Consider the following 15598-nt stretch of genomic DNA (forward strand, 5'->3'; position numbering starts at 1 on the left):
ATGTGGCAGCTCTAACTAAAATAAAGCCAGTGATGGTTTGAAAGGGGCTCCACTCCACAGCAAGTGGCCATAGTGTAGTAAGAGCTGCAGCATGTTTTTCACCTAAGTTATGTAAGGGCTACTGAGATTGATCCTGTTTCTACTTAAATCAAACAAAACAAAACTCTCAGTTTGTAGCACTGGCCCCAGTAAGGCTCTTGAGATATCCAGGAATAATCAGAGCCTATTGCTGCTGTGGCCTGGCCCCCATTGTCATTGGCAAGGTATGGATTTGGCAGTGTAGAGCTGTTATGCTAGCTTCAAAGCACCTGGGGATTTCCTTTATGTACAGGAAATTCCCAGCTAGGTAGATCCACCAGTTCTATAACCCTTTCTGCCTGCAGAGCAGTACAAAGTCGCCAAGAATTGGGCCTGGAATGTATATTTTTCTGTAACTTTGCTAATAAATAAAATCTATCTAACACTAAAATGAAGAGGACCAATGCGTCCCATTTAATAGTGCCCTATAGACCTCGTCCGTGCTCAGTCAGCACACAAACTGCCAAGTGAGGATGGACATGTTGTAATTCAACATCACACAATTTTAACAAAAGCTAGTATGCTTTACAGTACTGTAAATACAGTTAATATAATGCAGACAGTGCAAGAAGATTAAAACACCAACTGGATGGTTTAGGAGATTTGGTTTAAATCCAGAGTAGCTACAATCAAATAGCTGTAATGTGACTTATGTGAGTTGTGTTGATGGTCTCAGTCCCGAAGCCAGGATAAATGGTTTCACTTCTACCTCACAAAACCTGCCATTTAACAGGCCCTCCTCTTAGCTGTGGAGTGATTGGGTACAGATAGCAAAAGTTTTCCTTTCAGTCAGGTTTGAAACACACTGGAGGGATGGTGAAGGGAGCCTGCAGTGCCACTTCCTAGTCTGTGGATGAACACAGAACTTCTTCAATCTCCCGTGCTGTCACTGCCTGAGCACTGCATGCACTTTAGAGAAGGACAGAGAAAAGTTAGCACAATATATCAAGGTCCATTTTTTCCTATCAAAGTAAATAGAATAGAAGTTAATACTAGAAAATCAGTCTTGGTGCTGTGGTGCTATTTTAGGCAACTGGAAACATCCTCAGTGAAAATGTTCGAATTAAAGAGTTTCCTTTTGAATAGTACAAAAGTACTCAGCTCCTTGGAGGTTCATCTGCTGCAGCTTCTAACAATAGCTGTAAACATAATCCTCTAGTTTTCAGTAGCTCCATTCCTTTCTATAGGAGTAAACCATCCAACTATGCGATAAACATAAATAGTCACCATCTCATCATCAGTTTCTGGATTTTTCGGTAAACCTTGTTAAACTCAACAAATTATTTGCAGTAAGAAGTCTGATCCCTTGTCCAGCCCATTTGATTCTATATAGTAGTCCCACACATTGGTCCAATATCATATCAATCAAGTGTGTCTATATAGTGTGAAATTTCTAAGTAGGGGCCAGATCAGCGTCTTCCCATGGAAGAACCCTCAGCATGGGCCTAGTGAGTGAGCGAAGCCTCTGTTAGATTTGTTTTTAGGAGTTTTTCCTGTTCAAGATGATCAGCAGGAAACAGACTCTGCCTTTCAGTGAAGAGAAGTGTCCGCTCCACTAGCCCCTTTTCCCTGACAGTATCGTCATTGTCTGGGACCTCTGTGATTCCTAAGGGGACCCAGAGGGACACAATATAGTTCCAAGATATATTATCTCCTGTCTGGAAATCCAGGTTCACAGCAGGGGATGGTGCTGTGGATAGCAATGCCTTCCCTGATCCACATTCTCTCATCCCTGAGGGACATCCTGTGAGGACCAGGGAGGGAGCATGAAGCCACTGAAGGGACATGCCTTCCACGTGGGAAGGAAGAGTTCCACATGTGGAGAGCCCCTCCCAAGCCCGGATCTCTAGGATATGATCTGGGTATAGATTAGTTATGTTTAGATGGAGCATGCCAGCAAGTAGGAGGGCTCAGCATTCAACGCATTACTACTCTGTTTAGCTACCTAATTTCCTTTCATGCTGAGGTACACTATATACAGTTTTGTTTAGTTTGGTTTATAAAGCACAATTGTAAAAATAATTACATTTGCTGTGGACGGAAAAATTGGACGGAGGCTTCTCTTTCATGAATAGGCTCTTCCCTTGGACTTTCATAATGAAGACTGTCAGATGCTCAAGTTACTGACAAGTAGTTTGGGTTCATTTGAGACCATTCCATGCTTATCAGACCTAAGGTCAAAATTTCCCTGTCTCTCTAGGTGATTTTATAATACAGCTACTTCACATAAATCTTGAGGGTAAATATTCCACTGCAGTCCTTTCATACTTTGCATCTTTTCCATTGCTCCTGACTTATAGCATGCAGCAAGAAAACAGACAGCAATTGCAAAAGAGCAGGGTGCATCTAACATACTTTTCTTGTGCTTGCTCCATTTTTAGATGTTTCTGTTTGCTTTTAGCACAACATGAGTCTCATTTCAAAAGCAATATATAGTAAGTGTCTATTTGCATTCAGAACTTCCTGCATGGATTAGCTTTATAAAAGTCAATACATGAAATGTAAGTTGTGTGAGCCATTGAGAATAAAATCTGCCAGAAGCTAATATTGTAGAAAAGAACACAAATCAGAAGAGAAGCTTGCTTGTTTAACACCAAACTTCAAACATCTGCCCAGTATCTGACTGGCAGTAGTAAAAAAAGACAGATAAGGTCTTGAAGTACCTGGGGGTTGGAATATGTCTGCTGAAGTTATACCACTTTATACAACACAAGAGACCTCATTAGGATTATTGTGTGAAATGCTGTGCAGTATAAGTTAGGAGGGACATTGGAAAGATGTGGCAGAAGGCATAATAATCAATCCACTGGGGTCAGAGTTATATGAGTGACTAACAATTCTGGACTCATAAAGCTCACTAAAAAGGAGACAAGGCATATCATTAAAATATTAATAAGTAGCACTTTACAGCTTCAAAGTCCGGAACAAAACTTTTTAATTATTAAGATCACTGATTGAATTATTTCCCTCTTAAACCCCAGCTAGGTCAATAAATAAATTATAATCCTATTATTTGGAGAGGAAAATTTAGGTGAAGTTGGGTTAAGGGCCTGATCCAAAACCTACCAAAGTCAATGGAAAGACTTCTGTTGACTTGAATGGGCTTTGAATCAGGATCCATGTGGCTTATTCAAGAGAATTCACATAGTGAATCAGTGGGAGAGACTGGATTAAAACTCAGAGGTTCATGTTTCTAGTTCCATGATCAGTTCATTAGACTTCATTAAAGTGGTCTAAGATCCTAAAGTGGAAAATACTAGATTTGGGAAACAAGCCATTTGAGGTAATAATAACTCAGTTAACAGGAGTGGGGAGGCAGGGATTGAAATCTATTGGAACCCAGAGTCAGAATTTTAGTTTACGAAGTATGCTTACACCATGGAGCAAAATGGACACAATATTAGTGGGGTGGGCTTCAGAAGGTGATCTGTTTTATATTGTTGTATTTGAGTTCTGATATGGCTGGACATTTGTACAAAGCACAATGTCTAGGCGCTGAAGATTTTAAGATCTAAATAAGACACTGGGACAGAATCCACCTTAGGTTGAGATATGCTTAGTGCTTGAGAGAAGAGGGGTTAGAGAAGGCTCCTTGATTCTCCCCTTGCCCTAACTCCAGTTTATGATGTAAATTAGAGCAGTCTAGGGGCTGCTGCCTATGATCCCTAAAGGATAATCATGGAATATCAGGTTGGAAGGGACCTCAGGAAGTCATGTAGTCCAACCTGCTGCTCAAAGCAGGATCAATCCCCAGAGTTTTGCCCCAGACCCCTAAATGGCCCCCTCAAGGATTGAATTTACAACCCTAGGTTTAGCAGGCCAATGCTTTAACCACTGAGCTATCCCTCTCCTCGTATTATATCACCTGGGAATACTATAGGAGAACAAGGGTCCATTCTACCTTTCCCTTCTCTTCTTTTCTGACTTGCCCCCTTTTTCCTACAATACACCCCCTCTATACAACAATTATAAACAAAAGTGTGAATGGACAGCACACAACAAACATGGCTGTTTTAAATTAAAACAAAATAGTTATGGAATATACTCGGCATAGGCAAATGGACAAAAACACCCTCTAGAAACTAATATTAATAATTACATAAGGTGCATCTTGCTGTCTGGGTTTCCACGGAAAAACATTTTTTTTTAAATTTAGACAAATTGATCAGAACATGTCCTATGCTAAACAAAAACTTATGATCTGTAGATGTCAAAAATGTCTTCTGTTTTTCAAAACATTTGACTGGTGGCCACCTATTATGACCAGTATTTCATGCAGATATTTTACTGATCAGTTGTTTTACTTTTTGCAATTGACCTGCACACATTTCCTTGCTAAAGTCATAGGAGCTATCTAAGTGGCATTTAAGAAGTGGGAGTTTTCATTGATTTCCACATTCCATTTTCTTCTTTTGGTACAAAGAGATATAATTGCATTTTCTTGAAATGACTATCAGCCAAGAATAACAATTCTCAAAAATCAGAGCAAAGGACGTGGAAATTTGTACAACAAAACATGCAAACATCCTGATCAGTCTGGACAGTAAAATAACAGAAATATGATGATAAGCAGAATAAATGCACTGGCATATAATGTATTGATTAATGCCTATCCAGTTATGGCTTCTTAGCTAGTAAATAACATGATAGCAATAACCTTTCACATCTGAGGTCTGGAATTTATGTTGCTTAGTTTATTTTGATTTTAGCACTTGGAACTATCGGGATACAAATTGCAAAGATAAATGGCTCATATTGTATTCTCCTGAAATGTTGATGACACTTTTTAGTATATATTCCACTGCATGACTTAATTAAATGAATTTACATTGAAAGCTAGTGTACACCAAAGAGAAGCTGCTTAGCTTCAGTAAAAGAGGCATTATATACCAAATCCTGCCCTCAGTAATACCCGAGTAACCCTACTAGCATTAATGATTCGGTTCTTTGTTTCTTACTTACTTGAGTTGTCGTTCACTTACCACACTACTATAAAGCAGACTGATACAGTTTCATAATGTTTTATTCTATTTTCATAACACAGGTGTTAGCAGCTTTTATATTTCTCTGTCTCTTTAAAAAAAGGAATGCATGAGTAGGAAGGAAAGATGAGAACTATAGACTTTGCCTGTTTGTGCACTCTTTGCAGTTTGTAAAATCCATAAGTGGCCGCAGGACTGAGGCCCATGTGTGCTGTGCATTACAGTTTTTGTCTGTTTTTTCCACTACACTTACAAAAGAACAAAGGAAATGTTTCTTCACATTCCTCAAGGTTTCCATTTTTTGGTGATTGTCTTAATTTGGAGTTGAGGGCACCCAGCACTCTTAGCTCAACACTTTGCAGGATTAGGGTTTTAAAGCAGCTACTCCCAGACAACCTACAACCTTACAATGGCTTTTATTTCCCCTATGAACTTTTCACCTAACCTTTTGCTAACCCAAGTATATTTAATGGAGCATGTAATTATTGCACCATATATAAACAGTTTGGAAAAAATGCAAAAAGCATATGTTTGATCTTTGACTGCATGTCAGCCATAAATGGGCCAAAGCGGTGTTCAAATTGTTCTTCATTACTTAATAGCTCCATTGTCTTTCTTGAAAAGAAAAATGTAAGCACTCTCCTTTCTTGTATAAAAATACTATCAAGGTACAAATGGTATATTCAGGGGATAAGATTCTAGAAAATTGAAAATGTTCATACTTAAAAAAAAATAGGGAAGGAATAAAAAGAATTCCAGGATTTTGTTCCAACATTTCAGATATTTGATCAAGGTTATGAATAATGGAAAGTGTGAAGTACAGCATCTCTGAAACACCTGCCATTTTTCTCATCTCGTGGAGAGAAAGCAACACATAGATCCCAACCCTCCTAGTATATTGAAATAAAAGCGAGGATGGGGGGCAACAGGAGGGAGGAAGTCTTACTAGGATTTCAATTCTGATCTCACTAGCAATCCTGCTGGATTGAATCTAATGATGTAGGAACAAGAAACCACCGTCTTTGTGATAGAAGGTTATTGTTAGTCTTTACTATTTTATATGTAGCTTCAGTATAACTGTTTCCACCTGGCCTCCCAGAGATTAATGCTATAGGTACCAGCAGAAAAAGCCCAAATGACAAGACAATTTTAATACAAATATACACAAGAAAAAACAGCCTAAGAAGTGATTTAGCATTTACGCTAGGTTACAATATTCAGTAATAAATCCCAAATATTTAAAGCCCCAGCCATATATCTTCAATGCCTCTATACCGATGCAAGGAGTATGGGGAACAAGTGGGATGAACTGGAAGTCATGGTATATGAAGAAAATTATGACTTAATTGGCATTACAAAAACTTAGTGGGATACTCCCATGATTGGAGTACCAGGATTGAGGAATATAGGTTGTTCTGGAAGGATAGGTGTGGGAAAAAAGGAAGAGGTGTTGTGTGGTAATCCAGAATGTATGCACTTGCTTCAAGGTCCAAGAGGAAGTGAGTGACAGATGTTACTGAGAGTCTCTGGGTGAGGATAAAAAGGTAAAAGAATAGTAGCGATGTTATGGTGGGGGGCTATTAAAGTTGGTGGCTACACTTTGAGGCCAGCAAAAATTTGTTGTACTAGAGCAATGTATAAAAATACAGTTTGTGAATACCTGGAGGATAAAGGGATAATCGCTAGCAGCCAGCATGGATTTACTAAGAACAAATCATGCCAAACCAGCTTGATTTCCTTCTTTGACAGGGTAACTGGTTGGGTAGCTAGGGAGGAAATGCGCTGGACATAATATGCCTGGACTTCAGCAAGGCTTTTGACACAGTCCCACATGATATTCTGATAAATAAGCTGGAGAACTGTGGGCTTGGCAGAACTGCCAATAAGTGGATACATAATTGGTTAAACAAACAACCACAAACAAAGAGTAATTATTAATGGAATGGTGTCAGACTGGAGGGAGATCTCAAGTGGGATTCCACAGGGATCTGTTCTGGGTTTGGTGTTGTTTATATCTTTATTAATGACCCGGATGTAGGCACAGAGAACATACTGATCAAATCTGCAGATGACACAAAGCTGGGGGGGTTGTCAATACTTTGGAGGATAGAACTAAAATTCAGAGGGATCTTGATAAATTGGAGAACTGGGCTATAGACAACAAAATGAAATTCAACTGAGACAAATGTAAGGTGCTACTGTTAGGGAAGAAAAATCAAATGCATAAATACAGAATGGGGGATAACTGGCTTGGCAGCACCACTGCTAAGAAGGATCTGGGAGTTGTGGTGCATCAAAACCTCAGCATGGGTCACCAGTGTGATGCTGTTGCAAAAAAGGGAAATGTAATTTTAGATTACATTAACAGAAGCATAGCACTCAAGTCATGGGAGGTGATAGTACTGCTCTACTCAGCAGTGGTTAGGCTCAGCTGGAGTACTGCGTCCAATTTTGGTCACCAATGTGGAGAACGTGAAAAGGATCTAGAGATGACCAACAAAGGTGATCAAAGGGATGGAACACAAGCCACAGGAGCAAAGGAACTGGGTATGGTTAGTTTGGAAAAGAGGAGATTGAGGGGGGACATGATAGTAGTTTTCAAATACTTGAAAGGCTGCCATAAAAAAGTTAGAGAAAAGTTGTTCTCTCTTGCTACAGAGGGCAGGACAAGAGGCAATGTATTCAAACTACAGCACAGCAGATTTAGATTAAATCTCAGGGGAACCTTCCTAACTATAAGAACAGTAGGATAGTGGAACAGACTGCCTGAGAGGTTGTAGAAACTCCTTCAATGGATGTTTTCAAAAGGAGGCTGGATGATTTAGACACAACAAATCCTGCATCTTGGCAGGGGATTAGACTATATGACCCTTGTGAGCCCTCCTAACCTTATGGTTCTATGATTCTATCTTAGCTTGCCAAAGCCCAAAGGATGTTGCATGTTCTAAAGACCCCAAATTAGGGATTCAAAAACCATTTAAAACAGAAAGGATACAAAGCTGTGGGATTTGTTCCCTTAATGTTAATGACTCTTTCCAAAAGCTGAATTTCATGGCTTTTAATTCTGATATAAATAATTTTCATCAATAAAAATGAGGTGCCACTGTGTGAAACAGGCAAATTTGAGAGTAAAAAAAAAATATGGTCCCTGACAGACAAAACTGGGTGAATAACTGAATTTTCAGTTCACTGGCAGTTAAAATAAAAACAATTAAAAATAATTTCCTATAGTGCAACTTTGGCAAATAATCTGTTATCTCTTTAACACATAATCAGTTATGGAAATGCAGACAAATATAAGCCCTAGCACAAGAGTCACAAGGTACACACAGGCCCACAACAATGTGTAGTGAAAGGGAAAAGTCTAGGGCAAAAAAAAACCTGTGTTAAATTGAATCTGAAAATTCGATGTTGGAGAGTTCTGGTTTCTTTCCCCCAACTGGGGAGCAGGGAAGGGAAATCATAGATCACTCTCTTGGCCTGGGGGAGCAGCCATGGGGAGGAATTTTGGGGGATGGGGTATTTGTAGGGGAGGAAGAGATGGAGAGTACCAGCTCTACTTTCCTTGCCCTCCCAAGTATATCACTTAGGGGAATGTGCCCCATTCCCCACCTCCCCCTTCCCTCCATGGTTCTTCTATGTCAGTTCCTCTGAGCTCCTAGAGAGCAAGGGTCCCTTGCCTTAATTGTGCCAAAGCACAGTCCTGAGGGGTGAAGATTGGCAAAGGGGCAGATACCCTATCCTGTGCCCTCCCACTCAGGGCCGGCGCTTACATTTAGGCGACCAAGGCGGTCATCTAGGGCACCAGGATTTGGGAGGGCGGCAGACTGCTACGGTGGACCTCCCGCAGGTGTGCCTGAGGAGGGTCCACTGGAGCCGCAGGACCAGCGAACCGGCCCAGTGCCTAGGGCGCCAAAAACCCTGGTGCTGCTCCTGCTCCCACTTCCCCCCTTGCACTGCTGCAACAGCCCCCGCATTCCCTCATCACTGCGCTGATCCCTTCCCCATATTCCCTGCTTCTGCACCAAAAAAGTTGTAAGCATCTGAAAGTGTTACCAGCAACTCATATTAGAGGAGCTGTGTATCAGGAACCCTTGACCAAATGACCCATTGACTTTCTTTTCTTTGATCATGCTCTGTTCCATTGTTCAGAAAACCTGTGAAGAGTAAGAGTCATGATAACATTAAGCTAACAGCTTTGTAGAGCCTTTCATCTTCTCTATATTTAATTAATGCTAATTTCCCTTACAATTCTTCTATAGTAAAATCAGAGTCTTCATGTGGGTTTTTAGAGCAATTTAAAATATTGCTCTTCAACCAGAGATTTTTGTCTCAGGGGAAAAGTTCCAAAAGAAGCTTTGCAGAATGCAGGCAGAGGACCATGTACAGGCACAAATATATATTATTTGAAAGTTGTTAAGGGGAGGGCTCAAATTCTCAGTGTAGGGGTATAGACAAGGTTCAGTGGCTAGCAGATCATCACAGGCAACCTGGCTTCTACAGTCAGAGGCTTCCTGCAAACCATCTGGCTTCAACAAAGCCCTAGTCTTGCCACACATGTGCATTTCACTCTTTGGTTTGTCAGTTAGGCTCGAATAGACCTCTTGTTTAAACTTTGCCCTCAATCTCTTTTCAGTATTTCATCTCCAAAGAGGAAAATCCTGAGCACCTGAGATCCAATTGGGTAAGATTGGAACCATAGTTTGAGCACAAAATAATATTATAAGTATCTGGTGATTTTGTGAACATGATTCTTTAGGGAAGCTATATTTTGGGAACCCCATGCACAAATGACCCCAGATTTGGTCCACTAACTTCCACTCCACAATTCATTGAGACACAGCAAATTTCAAGACAACTTGAGTCTGCATGTGGCTTTTACAGCAGTTAGAATAGTCATCTTTAAACAGTCAGTGACTGAACCTTAATTACAGCAGAGCACTCTTCTATAATGCCAGGCCAATGTGAATGGAAAGACAGATATTTTACTGTATGTGCTTAACCAAAATTCTTCTATGTAGGTGCTCATTCAGAAACTATAGTGATGAGTACAATTTAAAAACTCAGATAGATCACACATATGTGAAAAATGCACCAGGGGCCTTAAGATATTTTTCTGACATTTGTTTCTCTACATCTAGACATGATGTGTGCCCAGAAAATTCCTACTTTAATATATTGGGTTTCTCTTACAACTACGAACTTCCCACTACAAGGTTTTAGCGTCTAGCTTTCTTTCTATGGCACTCAGGGCCATAGCCTGTGCCCTGTGAAGTCTCTGCTTTGCACCACTTGGGGCATGTAAAGCAAACAAAATCAGCTTAGGTGGCCAGCTGTTTCCCCGTGCACGGGGCACTGCACCAGCCACTTCAGAGTCCTTGGGGTAGGGACCATGGCTGAGGAAAATGGAGATGGCTGAAATTCCCCAGCTCTCTGGTAATTCCCAGCTACCAGAAGACTTCCTTAAGGGCTAAAGCAACTGGCACAACTTTGGCCCACTGTGAAGCAGCTCTAAGTTGCACCTTTCAACTGAACTGGTGGTGACCCCCAAGCTGTGCAAGAGCAAATGACCGGTCTTGAGGATCTGGCCATTAGTATTCACCAGTGGCACCACATTCAAATCTTGACTCTTTTCTCATGGTGCTGTCTTCCAGGCCCACATTTTACAGTCAAGTATAGCAATAGGCCAAATTAATGCTTATAATGAGCCCAATGTGCGTGCTTAGTGACACATCTCATTACTTCTAAGCATCTATTACTTTCCTTAAGCATTTTGGCACCAGCCTGTCTCACTGTTTTTCTTCAAAAATAACAGGATAAATACATTCTTGTCATATTTTCTCTGTGTTTGGAGAGGCCTCTCATCTTTACGGCAAATAGGTTTGCAAGCCCTGTTTTGATTTAGAAGTGACATTTGGACTTGGCTCCAACTTTCAAAATATTCCAGCAAAATGAAGAAACCCAGCACTGTTTTACTGCATAAAAAAATATGAACTGAAAGATTCCACAATCTTCTTTGCCACAGGCATTTTACTGCTTCTGGGTAAAGAACTAACACCCACAATGCAAATGGTCTGAACTGAATTATGAAAGGGAAATTTTCCAGATATAATTAAAATATCCATTTGTGCAAAAAGTAACAGCTGTAAAGAATGGTAATCAACTGAAATATAGGAATATCTCTATTAAATATATTTTAGGGGAATATATAGACTGTAAGGAACAAACCTGCTCTGGTAGTGGGAGGATAAAGATGTTTAATAGGTCTTTGCCACCTCTGGGTTCTATTATACCATGAAAAATTATTATAGCCTAGATCAGGTTGAACTAATTATTAATACAATGTCCTATAGATTTTGATAATTCTGAGGTTAAACTAATGATATTTTATGCACTTATTAAAATTTACTCACCTTGGGCTATCTATGGCCAAATCCTGAGCTGGTATAAATCAGCACAGCTCCACTGAGGTTGATGGAGATACACCAGCTAGAAGCTAAGTCTCTGCATATGTTGAGAGATAGAAGTCTCATCTGCACTACAGAATTTTGGCTAGGCAAGCACAGCTGCAAGCTTCTGTTATGCTTATAATACGTCACGTCAGCACAAGCAGTTTTGTGTGATGATGGACTGATATTGGCAGTACCAAGGCAAATGCTTTTTCTGATAGAAAACTCACCACCCCCTGTCCAACTCCCTGGCATAAATGGTAGGCTGGGGCTTGGAGGGGGTCATCCCCCTGCTGAAAGAATGATCCCTAGAGACCTTTTTCTGTCAGTGTTACTTAGGAGAGCTCTCAATTTGGTTTAAAGTACATCAGGGGCCTAATTACACCCCAGCTGGCCCCAGAATTGAGGAAGCTTCTCATCCCTCTTCCCCTCAGGTTCTGTGCAGAACTGGATAAAGGCAAAGGGTCCTGTAGTTATGTAATTGTGCCAGAATCTCAGCTTTCAGTTAAAAGATAAAAGTAAGTTTCTAATTCTCATAGACAAAAGCTTGAAAACATGTCCTGAACGTAACCACGGCAGAGACACCTGTGTGAAACAACAGCTCTGGGGGTGTGTGTGTGAACTGCTCTCATGTATCTCAATATGGTGTTAACTCAAAGACCCACCACTTCCATGGGCCATACCAACATCACCACAACAGAGGACTCTGTGTAGCTAATTGTCACAAATTGTGGTCTTTGCCAGTAATTCCAAGGGATTTACCACCCCACCTCTCCAAAATGGGAGAAAGGCCCCTGCTTCTGCTATGAGGACTCCTTGTTATGCTGTACCTTGGACCTGGATTGTCTTAATCTGACCCTAGTCCTGGTTAAGCATAATTTGGCTGGAATCAGGGATTTGGCCAATCATGTCTCTGCACCATTCTCCACCAGAGGTTCCCTTGCCCTGAAAAATGTAGAAAAGGGAGAGAATATTGTCATTTATATTGGTACAAAGATTTAAACTTTGACTCTGCATTCCTGGTAGGGTGACCAGATGTCTCGATTTTATAGGGACAGTCCTGATTTTTTGGTCTTTTTCTTATATAGGCTTCTATTACCCCCGACCCCGTCCTGATTTTTCACATTTGCTGTCTAGTCACTCTAGTTCCTGGCATAATCAAAACTCCAACTCAAACCAAGGGGAAGTTTGGTTGCACTAGCGTGGAGAAGCAGGATCTTCACTAGTGTGAGTTTGGCATAGACACATTATTCACAAGTGGCCAAGTCACAAGTACATATAAATGCTAGTCAGCTTTAATGATATTATCCTATTATTTCCCCCCATATGTTATAAAGATAAAATGTTTAAAATACCAATCAATTCATTTATTAGAATATGTAAATAATGCCAGAAATATTGTCATCATCCTGAAGAGTTAAAAATAACAAGTGTTTTCAGCAGATTTACTGACCATTTTGAATGGAGATTTAGCGATTTATGGATGGCAGCAGAACTCCACATTGTGTTATGGACACAGAATTTAAACCCAGAGTGTAGAATAGATCATTAGAATCCCTTTGCCATTGTGAGGATTTTTCCTTTGCAAGGAGTTGTTAGTTAGCCATTAGAAAATAGGAGCTAAAAGTCAGGGCAATTGGGGAGTTTGACAGACTGCTTTACATAGCGTAGGATGAGAAGTGTGTGAGGCTTAGGAGAGGGATTAATGTGTGTATACCACACACTGTAGGTGGACACCAATTACTGGAAAATTACATTTTCCAGGAGACTTTGATAGTCATTTTAACCCATTTTACCACTGTGATTTGAAGTATTATGATTGTTACAAAAAGGTGCATTTTAACAGCGAAGAAAATACAAAATCAAAAGAGTTTGAGGTCTCAGTAAAACCATCATGACTGTAATGCTGTAAATAGCTTTATGGTAAGTGTAATAAATGTCAACTCTAAAATAGCCAGATTTGGATTGGAAAACTCAGCATGGGGAAGAGGCAACTAAAGTTTAGAACTGAACATGTGGCGGCTTTTGTTAGGCAAGAGGAGTGTTGCTTCTAAAATTCATACGTGCAAAGGTTTTAGGGCACAACTGAATGTTGTTGTTGGCTTTTGCGTTCAGAGGGAATTGCCTTGGCTACAGATGAAGCTAGAGGTAAAAATTAGATCAGGCAACTGCAGAAGATGCACAGAGGTGAACAAAAAGTTGTAAGATGAGCCAAAATAAGGGATAGTGGATAAAGTGGTATTTAATAATTAAATGGAGCATTCTGTAAACTGAAAAGTGAAGCCAAAATTAATCTGTCAGCTAGTTTAACCATGTGAAACTGAAGCTGGAAAGCACTATATTTAGCAAAAGATTAATTACATGATGAATTACAAAGATGAAACATGAGGGTCACTAAGGGTTTTGTTGGCCTCGTACACTAAAAGAATGAGTGACTGGGCTATGTGGAGGGACAGAATAGAAAAGGGCAAGGTCACCCTGCAGGCAGAAGTTTTGTTTGATTATTTAACATGAAAAATTCTGCCAGGCTTCTGAAGCTAGGGAAAGAGCTTATCATCTTCTCAGTGGATGCACATAGCAGCAGCACCATGCTGCCCTCACCTCCAAGGCATGAAGAGAATGGGAGAGCTACTTGCTATGACACCTTTATTGGGAGGAAGAGCATATCATGCAGAATTTGCTTTTCTTCCCCAGGAATTAAGTGCAGGCCTGGTGCTCACGTGATGGACATTTCAATTTACCATAACATTCCAGGTATTGCATATTTTGTGACATATTAATTCTCACATTCTTTCTATACCTAATTTGTTCCACAGCCAGTCAGCATGAAGAAGAAAAAAAGCCAAAGAACTGTCATTTTGTCTTAGAGGGCTTTGTGGGTAATGGGGTTCAGGGTACTTTATTTCCACTTGCAATGCTCTACATGAATTCTTGAATTAATTAAAACAAACCAGAGTTTGCCTTGTTTGCTTTCAGCAGAGCCTGTTCTCTAAGTAGCCTTTCCCAAACTCCCATCTTATTCCTTTTCTAAGAGCGATTTGAATATAGTAGGTCAAAACCTTAAGCTTAATACATTGCAAATGTGGTTGCTGAGCAACCAGTCCACTTTCCTATAGTGCAACTTCGGCAAATAATCTGTTATCTCTTTGACACAGAATCAGTTACGGAAATGCAGACAAATATGAGCCCTAGCAAAAGTGTTACAAGGCATGTAGAAGCCCACAGCAACGTGTAGAAAAGGTAAAGAGCAAGGGCAGACCACTGTGCAGTCTCACCTGTAGTTCTTATTGGAGGTGGATCAAAGGAGACTGCCTCAGAAGGGAAAGCAACAATGTTAATGCCATGACCTTCCTATTCCTAGCCTTATAGAATTATCTTTTTTAATATGGGTCTAAGCTGAACTTTCTATTCCCAGCAATAAGTGCTGCAATATTACAAGGTTCTGATGGTCTCCTGTTCATTCAGTGGCACCATCTAAAGCACGAACATGTTAGAAAGGTAAGGAAGTCATTTTTCCCACTTGGTGTTATTTGATTTTCTTGTGGAGTGATGAATTTGGCTCAGGTAGTTTGAATGCCATTGTATTAGTTTAATTGTAAATGACTACAGGGACAAAGTTCATGGGGAGGAATATGCAAGGCATAAAATGGCTTTTTGTGAATAAACATCAGAATGAAACTGTAGCATCTGATTGCTGGAAGAGTGATTCACTGCAAGTATATTTCCCTCTGTGAACATTAAGAGGAGAAGAAAGGCTCCAGTTATATGACAAGAAGAAAGATTAAACAGGCCACTGTATAAAAATGTTAATCATGCCTTTCTTGCTGTTGGAGCTTTGAAAGATCTGTGTGCAGTTTGGAAAGTTCTCTTTGCATTGATGTCACTTTTGCAGGGTAGGGTTTGGGTGAGTGAGGATTGGAAAGAGCAAAGATGAATGGTTTTAGTGAGTGTTAAAAAGGATGATTCTTTGGGATACACCCCAAATTTAACAGACTAATTTTAATTAAAAAGCATGTGGCTGTGAGGATCTTAATCTGTCTCCCAGCTTCCTGATGTATAAATGAAGAGCATTTGATGCTTCCTTTCAAT

General features: G+C 40.2%; 1 long non-coding RNA gene across 1 annotated transcript in view; it reads left to right on the forward strand.

Moving 5' to 3' along the window:
• Window positions 1-14033: 14033 nt before the first annotated feature.
• LOC142047404 (uncharacterized) overlaps window positions 14034-15598 on the forward strand; it is a 144695-nt gene continuing 143130 nt past the window's right edge. The window contains exons 1-2 of the long non-coding RNA XR_012656659.1: window positions 14034-14263; window positions 14925-15007. This is a non-coding gene — a long non-coding RNA (uncharacterized LOC142047404). The remainder of the gene's footprint in view (window positions 14264-14924; window positions 15008-15598) is intronic.

Source organism: Chelonoidis abingdonii, chromosome 10 (genome assembly GCF_003597395.2).
Source record: "Chelonoidis abingdonii isolate Lonesome George chromosome 10, CheloAbing_2.0, whole genome shotgun sequence".
Lineage (NCBI taxonomy): Eukaryota > Metazoa > Chordata > Testudines > Testudinidae > Chelonoidis > Chelonoidis abingdonii.